The 20,387-nt window shown below is 32.3% G+C and overlaps 1 protein-coding gene and 1 long non-coding RNA gene across 3 annotated transcripts in view; both read right to left on the bottom strand.

The window, feature by feature from the left end:
- The window catches only part of LOC145293835 (GRIP1-associated protein 1-like), a 690,744-nt gene that overhangs the window by 519,489 nt on the left and 150,868 nt on the right, over positions 1-20,387 (bottom strand). The gene's annotated exons all lie outside the window — the stretch shown is intronic.
- Positions 3,352-18,688, bottom strand: LOC145293831 (uncharacterized). Its single transcript, XR_013869776.1, has 2 exons — positions 8,665-18,688; positions 3,352-8,600 (listed from the first exon to the last, which is right to left on the bottom strand). It is a non-coding gene; the product is annotated as an uncharacterized LOC145293831 (long non-coding RNA).

Below are 20,387 nucleotides of genomic sequence, written 5' to 3'. Positions count from 1 at the left end.
CCCCATCCTCCCTACTCTCCTGACCTTGCATCCTCTGACTTTCACTCTTCTGAGCCATGAAGTTGTTTTTGAAAGGAAAGCGTTTCCCAGATGATGCAGCCTTGATTTCTGAAGTCACATCGTGGTTGGAGGACCAACCTGGGGTGTTCTACAAAAACGGTCTCCAGAGCTGCATCAAACGATGGGAGAAATGCATAACTCTGGGTGGTTCCTATGTAAAGAAAGACTAATAACTGTGACAAATTTCGTTGCTCTATTGATATGGGAAGTGGGTCAGGGGCATTACTTATTTCACACCTCTCGTAGATACTATGGAATGACGTGAGCAGTCCATTAATTGGATCAAGCTCTTTAACTTTCTGGCCGATAAGGACTAAAGTTGATTGTTGCAAGTCACCAGACTAAGTTTTTCTCAGCAACAAGGAACCCATTTGAAGGCATCACAGGTCACCATCCATAGTCTATATGTGGCTCTGTTGGGAGGGGGGGGGGTATTCTCCCTCTGCATGGATTTGACATTAGGGAATCTGTGGTCCCACAATCAGATTGAAGAAAACTGTGGGAAATTGTGACTATGTACTGGCCACAGCTACCTACCTAGAAAAAGTAACAGTAAAACCTGACATCGTAACATTAAATAAAGCCAAAAAAGAAGTAAGTTTAATTGAAGTGAGTATTTCTAATGATGGTGATCAAGTATTTCTAATGATGGTGATCAAAGACCTCATGAAGAAATTTGGAGAGTATTCCACGGAAATCAAATGTGAAAGAAATGTAAATAACTACACATAAAAGAATGGACAGAATCCTTAATAACCAATTGAAGCCTATAAATAGCAGGCAATTTTGGTATTTGGAAGAATGTCTGTCCTTAGGCTAATGAAGAAGAGATACAAAAGAAAAAAAGAGATAAACACATATTCACATTTATGAATACTAACTAATGCTTTACAAAGAGACACTTATATAAACTTATATAAACTGTTATATTTCAGGTTACATTTAATTGCTATTTTGAATAATAAACACTGCAGAAAAGTGTAACTAGCTAAACTGAAAGATTCTAAGTTAATAAGTGGTGAATAGTTCCATCATATTAATAAGACACAACGTTATGTTGTGCCTTATTAATAGCAGATTGATTCGTTTATTTCTTGTTTCATTAGAGATAAATCATGGAGTAAATGGCTGTAAAGAGACATTAATCTGGATTATAATTTTTACAAGAGAAATCTGGGATTATAAACAGTTCAAATGACCCTGATATGTTTTCCTTTAGATTACAGTATTGACTTAGTCGAGATTAAATTACATTATTTACAGCTTTTCTATTTTCTTTTCTTCTCTGCAAAACTTAATTCACAGAGGAAAAACTACTAAAGTAATTATCCGCTATGTTACGATGAAGAGAATAAATAAAGCAACACAACTTGAGCAGGGAAGAGACACTGGAACACATTTAAAAATACCAAAAATCAATAAAGTGTGAAGTCTTAATCGATACTTTGTATTGAAATTTTTGCAATGAAGATTAAGAATTTTCTTTTATTTCAATTATTCAGACTATTATTCTCATCTGGGTTATCATATTGACATCCTTTCGACTGATGCCTTTATTCAGGTGTATCTTTTCAAATTTGGCCACCTTCCAGTTAAACTTGGGAATCTAGATGAAATCCTGAACTGAACTTTTATTTAATCCATATGGTTCCAGTGTTTGACAAAGATTATCAAATTAAAAAAAACGAAGATGCGCAGCATTAAATATGTCAAAATGTTGCAGATAACAAATATGAGAATAATTGTTTAAATAATTCAAATAATATAATTCGATACTCTAGTCGCGGTATCTGCTTTTTTTGCTGTACAACTGAAAATGGATGGCAAAATTAAACAATTTTTTCAAGTAAAAATTTACAAGAAATTTAATAGTGATATTAATTTTACATTTTAAAATAATGAATATATCAACAGCAAAGATGATATTTTACTTTATTTTATTGAAAATTGAAAATAATAAAAAGTAAAAATAGAAGAGGTAATATAAGGCTCAGGATGTTTATGCATTCCCAGGTAATATAGGATGTCTGTTTATGTTTTATTAGAAAATGTATTTATTTTTTTATCAGAGACTCATCAAAAGTAAATTCATCACTTATTTAAATGATCATGCTCCCCAAAAAAGCTGACAAATCATTCAATAAATCTCACAGTTAAAAAAAATCCATGATTTTTGCAAAAAGTACTAACCTTCAAATAGCACTATGAAAACTTGAGCCTAATTGGATTATTAGTTTAAAATTAAAATAATGTTGCAAATTTTCACAACAATAAAAAAAATCTCAACTTTGAATGTTTATAAAGTAGACAAATTTATTTTGGCCAATTGTAAATTGATGTTGTGCAAGATATCAGAGAAACTGAAGATATTGGAAGAAGGCAGCACTAGGAGAGATAACAGTGTTTGGCAGTTTGTGCAGGTAGGTTCTTCTACATACAGGGCCTGGCATTCCTAAATTGTCACCTATCCACAACTGACTAAGTGTTCTTTTTCCAAGTATGCTTCAAAGAAGAAGTGTTGATAGATACTGTCTGCAACCAAGCTAGTGAAGAGATTGTAGGGAATAATGAGACAGCAGATGGCTCTGTACTTACTAGGGTGTTGTGTTTCACTCGTTTTCAGTATGAGGGTTGTGTCTCCTTTCAACAGCCATGCTGTTGTGGCCTTTTCACTCCTCAAGAGTCTGTTCAAGCAACTGCTATAATGACCATGCAGTGCTGTTAGTTGTTTAAGACAGAAATTGGGTAGGTTTCTACACCAGGTTTTTTGTAGTTCTGGATATAGCTTTTGTTTTACATACCAGCTGTTATCTTTGGCTCTGGCATTTCAAGTTTGTTTATGTTGCTTTTTGCAACATCTTGGATCCAATGGGCTCTCTTCATTAGAGGTAACTTCATTTTCAAACAGAGGCTTCCAATGATTCTCCAGCTCTTGTGTTTTGGGTAGCTTATCGACCATTATCATATATATTATTAAGCCACAGTAGAAACGTCAAGTATTTTGCTTAAACCATTTATTTTCGGTTTTCACCCTATTCTTGTTTTCCTTTTTTTTTTTATTCTTGTGACAAGTTCTGGAATCCTGGCCTCAAGTTCCTTAGCTATGTTCTTCAGCTCCCATACTTTTGTGCCATATTTTTTACTAAGCTTGCAGATGATGTTCTTCAATCATCCCTACACTGCAGAGATGACAAGGAATTGTTTTATTCAAGACAATTTATGTCTGCATAGGTTCATCTAATTTTGGAACTACTATTTCCAGTGTGGTGCTTTGCTTTTTGCCTTGGACTGTTTTTGCTTTTTTTTTTTAACACTGTAGAGTCCTGCAGCATGCATAAATTGGTTCAGCTCCATGAGAGATGTATTAAATGGTATAAGTCTCTAGAAAGCAATACTTACTCTTTTTATTGCTGCCTTGGTAGATCTCATAGTTTATACTGTTGGCAGTGGAGTCATTCAACAAAGGTGATTTTGCTGTTAAAGTGGATGCTTATTCAGATGTCATGAATACACAGAGTTCAGATTGATCAACAAGTGAATGGATTTGTTTTCATTTTCCTCCACATTTTGTTACATCATTTCCTTATTACCAATGGCTTTCTATTTTCTTTTTATTAAAAGCTGCCCCTGTTTACAACCTGGAGGATGTGCTGGATGACATGAGGAGACAGCACATCATTTTTTTAATATTTGGTCAATGTTTACTTCTAAGGAGAATTATCCTCATACCAGAATTCTTACAAACCCCTATACAGAAAGACTGAAAACACCTGAGGGTGGTGTCTAGTAGGCATTCAAATTTTATAATTGCTTTGTCTTTTATGAGGATGTGGTATCCTACTGGATGCCAGACATTCACCTACTGTTTCAATTACTCCAACCGAGAAATCTTTTTAAAATTTTAACTGTTCCTTTGAGTGAAAGTGTTTGTATTTCTCTTGCACTTGGTTCACAGGTTATATTCGACAGGTAGATTTTGAAATTCTTTTTCATGAGTCCAATTGCTCCTATATTTACTGGAATGTTTTTATTTTTATTTAAATTTTCTTCCTTTGAAGATTGTAACTTTGTGTATGGGGCAGCCAAACTAGCTGCCAACATTGCCCTGCTTTTTATTGAAACCAACCGAAAGCTCTTTGCACCGTTGAATGTATTGTCAAACCGTTTACTGATTTACAGATTAATCCACAGATATTACAACATTTGAGTAATCTGAGTGTCAGCACATTCTCTTAAAATTGTTGGTCTTGTTCAACATTGTGTGACTTCACATGGTTCACAAAACCAGCTTTAGACAAAAGTGTCTTCCTGAGATGAAATGCACATCAACATTGATGCTTTCTGTTTTTCTATTTCCTTTTGCAAAACTTAATTATTGTTCTACAAAAACCAAAAATAACAACCCCCCCCCTTTTCCTTTTTCCTCTCCCCATTTTCCCTTTCTATCTCCCCCACTTCCTAATTGTTTTTTTAACTTAAAATGTACCAAACATTATTACTGTAACTCCTTTCCCTCTTTCATTGAAAAACTCAGTCATGTTCTGCAGGACAAGGAACAAAAACGACAAAATCCACTACAAAACAACCAAACCAAACACTACAAACTAGTGATTGAAGATACAAAGAGCTTGAAAAATAAAACCCTTCTAAAAAATAACTGGATGCAACATGAATAACCCAAATGGGTTGATGTACTATGAAACAAAATAACTAAAGTCAACATCACAAAGAAATACTGAAAGAACTTGAAACATAACAGCTTTACACATTTAAAGATCCTGTCAGCGAGGCTCCAGAATACACAGACTGCCCCCCCTCCCACCTGCAGAGGGTAAAAGTCCCTTAATAGAGCTACCTGCTGGCCATAGGTGACCACCCGTAATGCTCTAGAACGGGATCCTAGTGGCTGAGCACCTCATGACCTGGATCCAAGTGGCCATGAGTTTGCAACACTCCACTTTGGTCCTTACTTCAGAAATGATGTAACTGTCAAGTTCATGCATCCTAATGAATCACATAAGACATTTCTTTGACCACAAAATGATGATACAAGGTTTGTTCTAATCAAATTCTTTGAATTCTTTCCCAAACAACATATACAGGAAGAATATACAGAATAATTGATGAAGAGTATGAGAAAACGATTTCTGCATTTAAGTGGGATAAAAAATAATACAGATAATTTTGTTGTATATTGGTTTTTCTTGTGAAGTTTACTTTTATTCTGAATATATGATCACTATGAGACTTTGACTATTTAACTTTCTAATTACAATATGAATTTTATATAAATTTATATAAATTTAAATGGTCTCCCCAACCACATTTCACATACCAAAACTAGTTGCTTTCCACAATAGAGTATTTCTGAGCCCTCGGACAAAAAAGAACTTTTTACAATTTTGGGCCCAGATGTGCTTCGTAGTGTCTGCATGAATGTCCAAAATAAATAAAACAAAAACAGTAACTCCTCAGCCATATCACTTTTCCACATATTGGGACACATGCTAAAGATTTCATAATCTGATAAAATCACAAGAAAAGAAAAGTAATCTGTAAAATCCAAATAACCAATCCTCATCTCAAAAATTCAGAAATGCGATCAAATAGAAGATCAAATAGAAGATCAAATAGAAGATCAAATATAAGATCAAATAGAAGATCAAATAAAAGATCAAATAGAAGACTTCATTTCTGAGTGAACAAATCTAATACCATTTTTAGATTCCTTGAGTCAAAAATACTTGCTCAGGTAAATTTTCATGTTTCCAAGAAAATGCAGTTTATGCAAAATGGAAAATGCTCTAAGTTGGCAACTTAGAGCATTTTCCATTTTTCATGCTCAAATTTACAGGATTTCTTGGTTTTTATGTGATGTAAATTACAAAATCTGAGAACATGACTATTAAGCCTGGATGATTTGACATTGAATTACCCGTACATACACATACATGTATACACATACATTCACCATTTTGCATGAACATTTGTCAATAAAAAAGCTGTATTAAAACGAGGTTCCACGTTTGCTTAGTCAATCCAAACAACAATGCATCAAAACTTTAGAGCATTGTTTGCAACTGTTTCAATGCAAAAAAAAGTCTGTTGGAATGAATACGTGACAATGGATGAAACATGATTTCACCAATTCACTCTTTAGTCAAATTGTCAGTCAACTGATTAACCTGCAGAGAGTCTTCCAAAGTGATCAATGAAAAGTTATAAACTCCATATTTTTGAATGTATAAGCTATTTTGTTTATCAATCAACTTGAAAAAGAAACAACCAGCGATAGTGATTATTATCTAGCATCATTGATCTACTTGAAGGAAGTAATCATAAAAAACGGGTATAAATCAGGGAGAAAAAACAACTCTTTCATAAAAATGATGCATCATGTCACAACTTGATTGCAAAGATGGCAAAACTATATGAATTGCACTTTGAATTGCTTCTTTTCATCCGGATTTGGCCCTTGGCAAATACTATCTATTTGCAAACCTTAAAAGAATACTCCAAGGAAAAATATTTGGTTTCAACAAAGAACTGATATTGGAAACCAAGGTGTATTTTGAAACAAATAACAAGTCTGTCTACAAAAAAACATTAGATTGTTAGAGAACCGTTACAATCAGTTTATCACCTTACAAGGAGATTACATTTATGAATAAAGTTGAATTTTGCCAAGAAATTGTTTTGTTAGGATCAAGACTTATTGAGTGATGTGTTATGCATTACTCATTCGGTAATTATAATTTTTCCCTGTTGTTTTATCTATCTACTATATAATAAAATGATTGCAGAAATTCCCCTCTGGACCAAAATACCATAGATTTGCAACAATATACGCCACATACAGATTTATTATGTCTACATTATTAGCCACTATTTTATGTAACTTTAGAATGCCATTTTAGACACATTTGATTGTTATAATAAAATTCTACATTACATCCAAGAAACAACATCATCACAATCGCAACAGCTTTTGACAAGGTAGTTCCTATTTTTCCCTCTAAATCTACAGTCTTCTTACTGCCTCCACTCATCACTGAGACCATATACACACCTTATAACTATTTTTTCCTGGCACCTTTTGTAACTGGTTCATACACTCATATACATACAATTATCTTTCCAGTTACCTATTAAAAAATAAAATTTCCGGCTTTTCTCATTGGGTGAGAACTGACAGATCCATTATTTGGGAATAAACAACTTATTCAAAAAACAAACGCATCAGATCTTCACAAACATGGTTTCTCTCTCTACACAAAGCAATAATTTTATAAATATTAAACCAACTACAAAAATCTTAACCATTCAAAATCGTAATTTTACATATTAATACCCTTACCGTTACCTACACAGACTTTGTCAACACGAAACTACCCCCTTAAAAAAAAAACATCCCTGATACAAACATAATTAACATTTACAGTTAGCATTGTTTTTTTATTTCTTCGATTCTTTGCACCAAACAGTGAACAATGCTATTTTTTTTTCATTTTTCATTTTAGTTTGTTTTGTAATGGGTCGTTCATATTTTTTTTTAATCATTTTTTTCACTTTGAATTCTTTCCAGTACCAACCCTAAAAAATACAATCCCAGAAAAAAAATAAATAAAAATAATAACATATATGGTTAGCACTGTTTTTCTTTGCACAGTTAACTATAATGCTTGATTAACATTAATCATAACCATAAATTGACATTTTATGTACTTCAAAATCTCCTTATGTGTGATTTTAAAGTCTTTAAACTATTTTCGAAGTGTGTGTATGCATGAGTTTGGTTGTATGTGTGTGTGCGTGTGTGTGTGTACGTGTGTGTGTGTGTATGTGTGTGTGTGTGTGTGTGTGCACACGTTTGTGCTTATTTTTGTGTGTGCATGTATGTGTGTGTTTTTGCATATGTGTGTATGTGCAGTTCTATGCGTGGGTTTGTCTGTGCATGTGGGCGGGCATGTCCTGCTATCTCCTATTTCAGCAGAGAGATATTTTTAAGATTCTGACCGTCCCTCTAAGTGCAATTGAAATTATTTTGTATGAGTCCAGCTGCTCTAATAATTACTGGAATTGTAGAGATCTTTCTAAAATTCCAGTTTCTTTTTATTTTATATGCAAAATCTAGGTATTATTTTATATGCAAAATCTAGATATTCTTCTTTTTATTTTATATGTAAAACCTTGGTATTCTTTTTATTTTATATGTAAAACCTTGGTATTCTTTTTATTATTTTATATGCAAAACCTTGGTATTCTTTTTATTTTATATGTAAAACCTTGGTATTCTTTTTATTATTTTATATGCAAAACCTTGGTATTCTTTTTATTTTATATGCAAAACCTTGGTATTCTTTTTATTTTATATGCAAAACCTTGGTATTCTTTTTATTTTATATGCAAAACCTTGGTATTCTTTTTATTTTATATGTAAAACCTTGGTATTCTTTTTTTTTATTTTATATGCAAAACCTTGGTATTCTTTTTATTTTATATGTAAAACCTTGGTATTCTTTTTATTTTATATGTAAAACCTTGGTATTCTTTTTATTTTATATCTAAAACCTTGGTATTCTTCTTTTATTTTATATCTAAAACCTTGGTATTCTTCTTTTTATTTTATATCTAAAACCTTGGTATTCTTCTTTTTATTTTATATGCAAAACCTTGGTATTCTTCTTTTTATTTTATATGTAAAACCTTGGTATTCTTTTTTTTATTTTATATGTAAAACCTTGGTATTCTTTTTTTTATTTTATATGCAAAACCTTGGTATTCTTTTTATTTTATATCTAAAACCTTGGTATTCTTCTTTTTATTTTATATGTAAAACCTTGGTATTCTTTTCTTTATTTTATATATAAAACCTTGGTATTCTTTTTATTTTTTATGTAAAACCTTGGTATTCTTTTTATTTTATATGCAAAACCTTGGTATTCTTTTTATTTTATATCTAAACCTTAGTATTCTTTTTATTTTATATGCAAAACCTTGGTATTCTTTTTATTTTATATGTAAAACCTTGATATTCTGTTATTGTTTCCTTCTCAGCTCTGTTTAACCCAACATGATATCATATATACTAGCACAAATACCCGTGCTTCCTTCTACGATTCTCCTTACCAGACACTCAACAATGCTATTTTCTTTGTTTTTTCTTTACACAGATAATTAAAATGCTTGACTCTAACATTTAATCATAACTGTGAATTGACATTTTATGTACTTCCAAATCTCTTTATGTGTGATTTTAAAGCCTTTAAACTTATTACTCTTTACTATTTTCGAAGTGTGTGCGTGTGGGTATGTGTGCATGTTTATGCGTGACTTTGTGAGTTTGGTTGTGCAGGTGTGCATCCATATGTTTCTGTGTGTATGCATTTTTGTGCTTATTTTCTCTGTGTGTGTGAGTGTGTTTGTGGTTCTTTTGTGTGTGTGTGTGTGTGTGTGTGTGTGTGTGTGTGTGTGTGTGTGTGTGTGTGTTTTTGTGTGTGTTTTTGTGTGTGTTTTTGTGTGTGTGTGTTTTTTGGGTTTGTGCTTTCGTGTGTTTTTGCTTGTGTGTCTCTAAGATACAAATCAATCTAATAGTTGCATCAACCAGACTCCGACACAACAACATGTGGTCAGGCAGGTACAGCTAGTGTGTGTATATGTGTGTGTGTGTGTGTGTGTGTGTGTGTGTGTGTGTGTGTTTCTCAAGCTTACAATATAAGTAGAGTAATAAATATTTATTTTAATATGTTCAGAGAAATGTTTTTGTTTTGTTTCTTTTCTTTTTTTCTATTTTTTTTTTTTTTTTTTTTTTTTGCAATCAAATTAACCAAAGAAAGCCAAAGATTAAAACAGCTGGAATACTGTAAATATCAAAACTAGTATCAGGATGGCTAAAATATGTAACTAAAGTAAATAATAGCATCCAATCTGAGAAAACTCATCAACCTATCCACGGCAAATAATGTAACAAATGCAGTATTCATTTTGTTTATTGATAAAAGGGAATTTTCATTCATTGAACGATATATATTTCAGAAATGTAAAAATAAAGCCATAATAATAAGTTTCTTTTCACATCTTTTCAGTGTGATTTATTTGGGGTTTTAAGAGAAAATTAACTTAATTCATGGTCTTTTGTGTTTAAAACATCCTGTTTTTTCCAATTAACCTTCTCGTATTAATTCCTCTATTCCCTTCATTGTTGCTTGTTAAATATTATTCAGTAGTAATCAGGTAGAAAGATGCATAGACATACACATCTTTTTATTATGGCTATTGATAAAATTCTCATAAAGTAAAAAAGTTGAGTAATAATGAAATGTAGTTTGCTTGAAACACTGTGGGAGTTATGTATTTAGGGAAGTGGTAGGAGGCTATCACAATGCAAGGAATAGAATGCTGTCAGAATTTAGAAAGGAAGACAAAACAATAAAAACAAGTGGTATATATATATATATATATATATATATATATATATATATATATATATATATATATATATAAGAATTACAGTTAAGTTTACCAAAATAATCCAAGATGGCAGGACTAAAGTATAGTATAAATATTGAAGAGTTAATATTTATAAAGTAATCTCAACCAGATGTAAAAGCTTAATAAAACCAAATAGGAAATAGACCTTATAATAAGATAAGTAGTTAATAAAACATGTTAAAAAGACTTTGAAAAAGAGTTAAAAACACAATTAATTTTAAAAAAGAAGCACAAAATAAGTGGATAGTCCTTAATCCGCAAAGTTTCGAAGAAATACTTTCCTTCTCATCTGAGGGTAGGATTTAGCAAAATGCGGGATCAGATTTTGATGGCAAAAGTATTTAATAAAAGGTGATTTCACGTGAATGGATAGTCTGATGAAGGGTAAAATATCCAATAACGGTAAAATTCAAAAATTCAAAATGTTGGTTAAATTTCCATTTCCACAAGTAAAATCCAAGGGAATTGCGTAATTGGAAGATGGTCCAAAGTAATCCAAAAGGCAGAAATCTGTGGAATAATTCACAAATGTGTACAAGGAAAAAGGAATGAGTTCAAATAATATTATTAAAAGAAAGATAAGATGTGCATAGAAAAAGAATTTAAAACGACTGGCAAGGCTGGGCTGATTTTAGAAGAATGAGTGAAGAAGAAAAAAAAATTGAATGGTGATTGAGTTAATTTTAGAATAGAAAAGCCAATGTCAAAATGACTCAGACAAGATGACGTTGAAATGGTGTCAAATTTAAAGCAAAAAAGGGGTCAGCTGAAATATACAAGCTATTACTTAAGAATTAAATTATCAGCAGGAGTTATTAAAGGAAGCAAATGAATTAATGATAAGTTAAATACATACACATATATGAATAAATACAATTATATATATATATATATATATATACATACATACACACACACAACAAACACACCCATATACACACACACACACACATATATATATATATATATATACATACATCTAAGTAAATAGATGAGTAAATAAATAAAGAATTGAAAAAAAAAATTAAGGGGAGAGGATAGCCGGTACCTACAAATTTCAGAATAAGGCAAGTAAGTATGTAAGTAAATGCTCATAGTAAAATATAAGTAAACATATATGCAGAATATAAATGTGTAGGTAGATAGATATATTTGATTGATAGGAATATTTAAACACTGTGTTCCATAATATATTTTGAGGAAAGTCTTCTTTTTCATATGGTGGTTGTTTCAAATCTCCTTGAACAATGTGAACTTGGAATCATAAGTGTGAACAGGGTCGCAGAAAATATCTCAGCAGTAAATATAATAAAGTTATTATTTATACAGTGGGGGTCAAAAGAGTTTGCAGACCTATTTTTTCTCAATTTTTTTATTAATTTTGCTTTATTTTTCATTTTGGACTCTTCCATCATTTGCTGGTTGCCATTCTGGTTCGTTCCATTACTACATTTTACGATAAAAGCCAGAATTTGATAATAGTTCAACATTTTCCACTTTTCAGGTGAGCCAAAAGTTTATGCAGGTAATCTTAATTTATTGATAATGGCTAAAGGAAAGATGTTGATGGATAGGGAGAAGGGTGAAATTGTTACATTTCTTGCTGCAAAGAAATCTACATTGGAAATTTCGAAAATTTTTAAACGAGATCATCGAACTGTGAAACGTTTCGTCATTGACGGCAAAGATGGAAGAAAAAAGCATAAAAGTGGCAGACCAAAGGTGACTTCACCACGAGATATTAGAAAAATCAAGAGGAGTTTGCTAGCCAACTCACACAGCTCAAGCAAAGCTATTTTCGACCATGCAGGAGTGTCTGGCATCTCTAAAAGGACCCAAAATCGGATTTTGAAACAGATAACCGACCAGAGAACATAGACAAAATGTCCTCCTTTGAGTAACATAAACTGTCAGAAGCGACTAGCATAGGCCACTAAATATTTGAAAACCAATTTTCAAAATGTGTGATTGTTGGTCCTTTTCTTGTCCCTGACTGTGTCAAAATGAATTCTGTGAACTACTGCAAGTTTTTGGAAGCAAATTTATTGCCCTGGTTGAATTCACAAAATGATGCTCTCAACCAGAATCTAATTATCCAACAAGACAATGCCCCAAGCCATACTTCTTGGTTCACAAAAGCTTGGCTTTCAGACAAGGGAATCTCTGGTGAACGTCTGATGGACTGGCCACCTCAGAGCCCTGATTTGAATCCGATAGAGAACCTCTGGTCGATTCTGAAGAGGAAGGTTTACGAAAATGGGCATCAATTCCATAGTAAAAAAGACATTTAGGAGAGAATCAAGAAGGTATCTTCTGAAATCACACCTCAGCAAGTGTATACATTAACATCCTCTGTTGATAGGAGGCTGGTTGATTTGATTAAAAATAGAGGAAAGCGAATAAAGGGGTTAATACTTTCATAAATTCATATTGTTCTGTTAATTGTTATTTGAGTAATAACTGTTGTTTTCTTGTAATATGTTATCAATATATGGTACTATAATCATGATGACACAATTTTTCGAATTATATTATGTTTAAAAATGGTATTTATTGCGGATAAATGAGTGCTTGCAAACTCTTTTGGCCCATATTACTTCCTGAAATCATTTAAAGATCCATACCCCCCCCCCAGAATATGATTATTTGGTTTCCGTTTCTATGAATTTACTTCATATATTTGCATATCAAACAGTGAGTAGCATAGTTATTATATTGGAAAATATTGAAGCATAAATTTATCAATTTATACAATTTGCAAACACTTTTGACCCCCACTGTATATTCACAGTTGACTATGAATTAGCATGTGTTTTTTTTTTTTATTTTAAATTTGCATATTTCTTTGAAAAACAAGCAATAATTAATTGCTTCTTCATTTTGTTTGTTCTTTTTATAGATGATTGGATTCGTTTCGCTGAATTTTATTTATGCAATTTCTATATTCTGCATAATTACGTTGAGTTTAAGATGGAAACGTTCTAGCAGAATGAAATATATTTATAATATAAAATGCAAAATGTGTGTATGTATGTTGTTGGTTGGTTGGTTGGTTGATTGGTTTACGGCATATCAACCCTTTTCAGATTATTTAATGCTGAATCCAGTGAATTTGAAGAAAATTTCTTTAATAGAATACATTTGTTTTTGTTTTTTTTTTTTGTTTTTTTTTTCAGATTGGTTTCTATTTAACCCATAGTTGGGACCCTAACAGGTACTACCACTCTGGGTCAGAGTGGACCTGAGAGCAATGGCAATTAAAGGGCGGCTCCACACTCCCCAAAGCCCGTAAGCTGGGGCCTTACCATCGGATATAGTTTAAGGTCATATCCAGGATCGTGTATGTATGTATGTATGTATGTATGTGTGTGTGTGCGTGTGTTTGTATGTCTGCCAAAAACTTTCAACAAACATGTCAGACCGTGACAAAATTCAGATGACAAATATCGAAAAATTAGCCAAAAACATTAATTCTTTCACTGTCAACTCGGCCGTTTTTACAAGGAGGGGTCACTTTTTTAGTTGACATTTTTGTAAGTCATTCAAACCTTGCGTCATCGATGTCACCTAAAAGATATTATTTCAATCACCCGTGATGTCACAATCGTGGTGAGCGCATTCATAAAACTGTTTGCTTTTTTCATCTCCTATTCCTCTGGCGTGTTATGGGTTTGAGCCTTCTTACTACTATTAATTTTTTTTTTTTGTGTGCTTGCACGGATACTAGCTGTTTTTTGTTTTTGTTTTTGTTTTTTGTTTTTTGTTTTTTTTTGGGGGGGGGGGTTCTCAACCAACACCCTTAACCACACCTCCACACATCCGAACATTTCTCGAGTGATCTCCTGGACAAATAATATCGAAAAATTAGAAAAAAATGGTCAATTATTTCATGTAGAAATGTTTTATTTGAAGGGAGATTTATGTAAAAATTATCTCTACGACGCTGAATCTTAAACACACATGCAGAAACAAGTTTCTAACTTTTTTTTTAAAGAGATAAATTTACAATGTGATAGAAACGTTAGAATCTTAGTGGATAGAGTGCTTATTTATGGTCTTATGCTTTGTGTCGTTTTTTTTTGGGGGGGGTGTCTGTTTTTACTTACAAAATTTTGCTTTCAGTTTCGCTCCTGGCTGATTTCAACCCTGCCTCTTTCTTTTCTTACAAACCTCCTCCCTGCTACTATATATATATATATATATATATATATATATATATATATATATATATATATATATGTAGTGACCTTGCTCAGACATCTCTTTTATTTATATAGATTAAATTTGGATCATCCAGACTACTATTCACATTTCGGGTGTTATTTTTACATTTTAGCCGATGTAACCCCCAATCTTCTTCAGGTGCATTTTTTCAAACTCAGTAACCCATCCATAATTTTAAACAGAAAACTTCTGCATAGGTTCCTCAAATTCAACATAAAGATTTCCAAGTTCGAAAAGATGCACCTGAATAATGTCAAAATTCACATTGGCTGAAACGCTGTGAAAGTAACAACCAAGATGAGAATAGTAATGTAACTCATTATCAATCCTCATCTAAAACGTTCTGAAACAATCAAATCAGACAAAATTATACCAATTTTCAAAAGAGCTTCTAAGCTGAGCTTAATTCTACAAAATTAATGCTTTTCTATAATTTAAGTTCTATTTTAATACAGATTTTACCACAGCAATATATTCTTCATTGAATTGTGAGAACACTTATCTTCTAGCCATTGTTCAATGGCTTCTTGAGAAAATGTGTCTCTTACACACATACAAATAATATTTAAACTAATGGTAAAAACATAAAATTATACTGATTTGAGGAAATTTTTTATCATGTCCAATCCAATTAATTTGGGAAAAAATAAAACAACTATGTTTCAGTTGCCATCTAGAGAAAGGGGGTGTAGAAATTTACACAAAAGAGGACACAGTGATCCAACCAGCCACGATGTTAAGAGATTACCGCAGAGGAGGGGGTTAAGGAGAGCAAAATTAGAGCTATGGTTGAAAATTGCCCCAAAAGGGGGCCAGCGAAAAATGAATTAGAGCCTTTTTATTTTAATGACAGGTCCTGGATGACAACAGATTACCCTGCCAGCTAGAAAGAAAAATGGCATGGTTGTTGCCGATATGAAATACATTTTCTTTGTAACGGAAAAAACAAAGTCAAAAATATGAAACAATCTTGCTGTAAAAGTGATTATTTGGAGATCACTAGCAGATTGTTTCAGCTAAAAATTTGACCTGGTGGTCAAGAACTAAAGTCGCCAGCTGCACGAGAAAATTGTCAATGAAAAACTTTGTTCCATGGAAATCTACCTGATTGGGATGTATGGGGGATGTGGTTGATTATCCAATCAGGGGGAACAAAGGTGTAATGGATTAGACAATGATTGGTTAGATGGAAAACCCATGTCTGCTCCAACCCACACCACTCCTTCATATATAAGGCACTGCAGAGCAAAGAAAATCAGTTTTTGAGCTCAGGTTGGAGTTTGAACCAAGAGAGAGCTCATTTGACCGATTGATAAGCAAGGAATCAATTGTTGAAAACAAGATCAAGGCTTGTTCATCGGCTACCATAACTACCAGAAAAAAGAAAGTTGTAATCAACATTTTCATTCTTTTTATTTTTAATTCTGTGAAAAACTTTACATAATTATTTTTATTTTTCTCTTCTTGTGAATAATTCATTTCATACAAAAACTACAACCAGAGTCCATCTTGAATGTTGGCCATTGTAAATTTCATACGAAGAGTAACAAAGATCCTATTTCAGAACTTTCTTCATAGTTGCTATTCTCTTGCCAAATTCAACTTTCCTGGTTCTTACTACACTCTTTTGTTTTGTTTTTTTTTTGTTTTTTTTTTCAGCTTCTCAACAAATTTTTTTGTATGGATGAAGTCATTCCTGTTAGCCACTGCTTCCACAGCTCCATTACAATTTTTAAGTTCCAGTCAAAAAGTAATACACACAAAGTCTTGTTTGCTAATGTTGTGGTTTGAATGAAATAGAAATCCAATGTATACTCAAGTAACAAGAGTATTAATGTTAAAAGAAAATGGAGAAAAATAAAAGTTTTATAATTGGTGAACATGGACAGGCAATATGCTAAAAAAAATTAAACCATATTTGACTCCTATGTGATTGTATAACACAGGTTTTCATAAGTAATAATAAGCAATTTTAGGAAGAGATAATCATGAAAATATAGACGAGGAGAATTACATATAGGATGAATTCAAAAACAGACTATCAATAAGTGAAGTTGAGGTAGAAAAAAATTTAAGAATAGAATGAATCAAGTTGATGCAAAAACAATAGGAAGCAAAACCGGCTGTGCTCAGTGTAAAACCTATTGATTTGTTGGATATGATTCTCTTGATTCTCTTGGAAATCAGTTTCCATGATGCTTTTGTACATTAGATTTGTATATAAACGTCATAGGAAAGAAGTCTACCTAACCAGCAGCAAATCTCCTCTCAAGTATGACATGGCAGTCTTAGAGCTATACTCTCTGGAACTCTAGCTCCTGGTAGGGCCATCCGTGGCAGACAAGTTTGACATCAAAGAGTATTAGAAGCACAACTCGGCTAACAAGGTTCTGGTGAAAATCTAAGAGGAGTTGGTATTAAGATCCATCATTGTCTAAGGTGCCAATCTGCAAATCAATGAAGTGAAAGTGGCAACATTGTTTCTGCGCCATCTTTTGTGCATTCTTCTGAGTCAAGCCTTCCCTGACTTTACATAAACTACTGAAACTTGTTGCTTTCAGTGCTAGTAGTAAAAATCAGTTTAACAAATATCTGCAACCAACAAGAACTTCATGCAGAACACATAATCATGAAGCACAATCTTCATGAACTCTGTACAGAAGTCAGACTTACTTAACAAGCAAACAAAGTAGTAGCAGATGGTTTGGTACTGTTTCACATAAAAAGTAGTTTAAATCAGGGATTCCATTTAAGCTCTGTCAATGTGTATTTTGACAGGTGAACATTAATTGTCTGGTGAAACTACTTCTGTTTTCTAGTGCAATCCTAGAATTGTGTTGCTCACTTTCTTATCAATTCTCTTTCATTTCCTTTTTAACATTGGTAGCAGTATGTTGTTATAGTCACCAAATGTAGTGAAAACTTTCAAAATTTGATGAGAGCAAAACTTATGATGATAGTCAGAAATTGAACAAAGAGTTTTGATTATGGACTCTTTATGCTGTCGTTTTAGCAAGGAATAAATAGGCCATTGCTGTACAGTCGAATTTGATAGAAGACAATTTATCATTCAGGAACAGTAATTGTAATATTATAGGACATTAATTGTTCAATCAGTCTGATGAATTGCAATGAAAGGCGGGCATACATTATAATTCAGGACCGGAGGAAGAAGACATATTTATGGACATGAGGATATTGTCTAATAAAAAGGAAAGTGTAAAAGAACTTATCCAAAAATGCTAAGATTATTGAGAAGCTCATTTTTTTTTTTTATTAAAAAGAACTGTTCTGAATGGTAGCACACAGTAGAAACACAGTTGCATAGAAGACAATTGCGTCCATGGATAATTCTAATCATTTTTTTAAGTTATCACACGTTTTTTTTTAAAGTTTCAAATTGTCAATCAACTATTAATTTGTCCAAGCAAACACAATGCTTTTTTCCTTACAGTAAAAACATTAGTGACAGAAAATTTGCTGATTAATCAGTAATGTTTATATGAAGTAATCATATTTTCACTTAAGTTTAGAATTTATATGCATATTAAATAAAAATAAACTTAATTTTATTCCATTTGTTTTTATTTTAGAATTACTATGGATGCTTGTTTTCAAATTCTATGGTATTTACCATTAAAAGCTTCACAAGGTTATTATAGATAGGATGTGTTTGGGTCTAAAGATGCAATTGTTCTGAACACAAATACCCAGTATGCAACTGTCCTATAAACAGTACTATACACTCTTTTCATAATTTCTAATATGTGTAAACTTATGTGCTATGTTCCTTCCATTTGAAATGCTTTTATTCATTTCAACATATTTTTATGTATACACCGGTTTTAAAGTAAAAAAATTATCAAAATTTGTCTTTTTAACAAATTATAAAGGCAATGCTGTAAAAGTTTATCAAAACCTTGTTTGCCTAAATATTATCCGGATAATACAATGTATCAAAGTAATTTCAAATGATAATACTAACAATTAAAGATCAATATTTGATTGATTAAAAGAAAAATGCAAATTTAAAACATGTAGTTATAACCCCTAACCTACCATATTATGAGTGCTTAAGTTATTGGAGAGTATTTTCTGTCAAACACATGGCAACATCTCTCTCTCTCTTTCTCTCTCTCTCTCTCTATATATATATATATAGAGAGAGAGGGGGGAATAGGGAGTAAGCTGATAAAAGTTTAAAAAAATTTACAGACAAAACATAAGTACCAATTTTTTTTTAACTTTTATCAGCTTACTCCCTATTTCCACCCCCTTCTCTCTCTCTCTCTCTCTCTATATATATATATATATATATATATATATATATATATATAGAGAGAGAGAGAGAGAGAGAGAGAGATGTTGCCATGTGTTTGACAGAAAATACTCTCCAATAACTTAAGCATTCATAATATGCTGGAAAGTAGACCAAATTTGTTTAGAGGTAAGATGGACGAACATGTTAAAAGAAAGGCTTTTAAAAATAACTACTATTGAACAACTCTAACCCAAATGACCTCTGATAAATCATCAGTAGACTCGCCCAATAGAGATCCAATGAACCAGACAAAAATTTCAAAATCTTTCATCCGTTAACCTCTTTGTCCCATGAGATTATCATCATAATCATCATTGTAACCATAATGAGCACCAAAGAATTTGCGCCACCCAGCATCATTAATATACCATTTATTTATAATTCAGTTGAGCACAAGAATTGACTGATTACAATACATAAACCTAACAGATATTTTCATCTTAGGAGAATATTTTTTCAGACATTTTGAGAGAAATGATATTAATATTAATCAGATCCATCTTAATCGAATCAGATATCAGAGCTGAATGTAATTTGGCTGGACCTTGCCAACATGTATGGATCGGTTTCATACAAGCTTATTCGCATAGCCCTGAATTATTTTAATTTCCCTTATAAAGTTCAAGAAATTATAATGAAGTATTTTGGATCAGCTTATATGCAATTCACTGTCAAGGGCTACATAACCAAATCCCTTGAAATCAGAATAATGATGGGCCGTGTGATTTCTCCACTCCTTTTCTTGATGGCAATGGAAATTATCATATGGTGTACAACAGATACAACAAAAGATGAGGTTACTGAGAAACGACAGATAATCTCTCCTTCCAGAACTGACATGATGATATAACAATTCTGGTTCACTCTAAAGTAGGTGCTAATATTCTGCTTGGATGTTATCACAGTCTCTTCTTTTGGGTAAGAATAAAAGTTAAGACTAAGAAGAGCCAGAGTCTTTCATTAATCAAAGCTCTGTCCAAGAGATACATTTTCTCATTGGAGGGGATATAATCCCAACAGTAAAGGAGAAGCCAGTCAAAGGCCTCGGACATCTCTATGGAGTCTCACTGACGGATCAATATCATGGTACAGAGTTGCAGAAGGTGGCATTGAATGGTCTTAAATCCATTGACAGGACTTATATCCAGGGAAAAATTAAGGCATGGCTTGTTAACAAGATTACTATGGACTTTGCATGTGTATGATTGCACTCTCCCGTGACAATCGAATACAGTAGTGTGTCAGCAAGTATTTGCGGATATGGATGGATGTTTCTCCGTTTTTGAATAAT

Source organism: Euprymna scolopes, chromosome 15 (assembly GCF_053919585.1).
Source record: "Euprymna scolopes isolate OS-2025 chromosome 15, ASM5391958v1, whole genome shotgun sequence".
Classification (NCBI taxonomy): domain Eukaryota; kingdom Metazoa; phylum Mollusca; class Cephalopoda; order Sepiida; family Sepiolidae; genus Euprymna; species Euprymna scolopes.
Note: the sequence above shows the minus strand (reverse complement) of the source record. Positions and strands in the feature narration are given on the sequence as shown.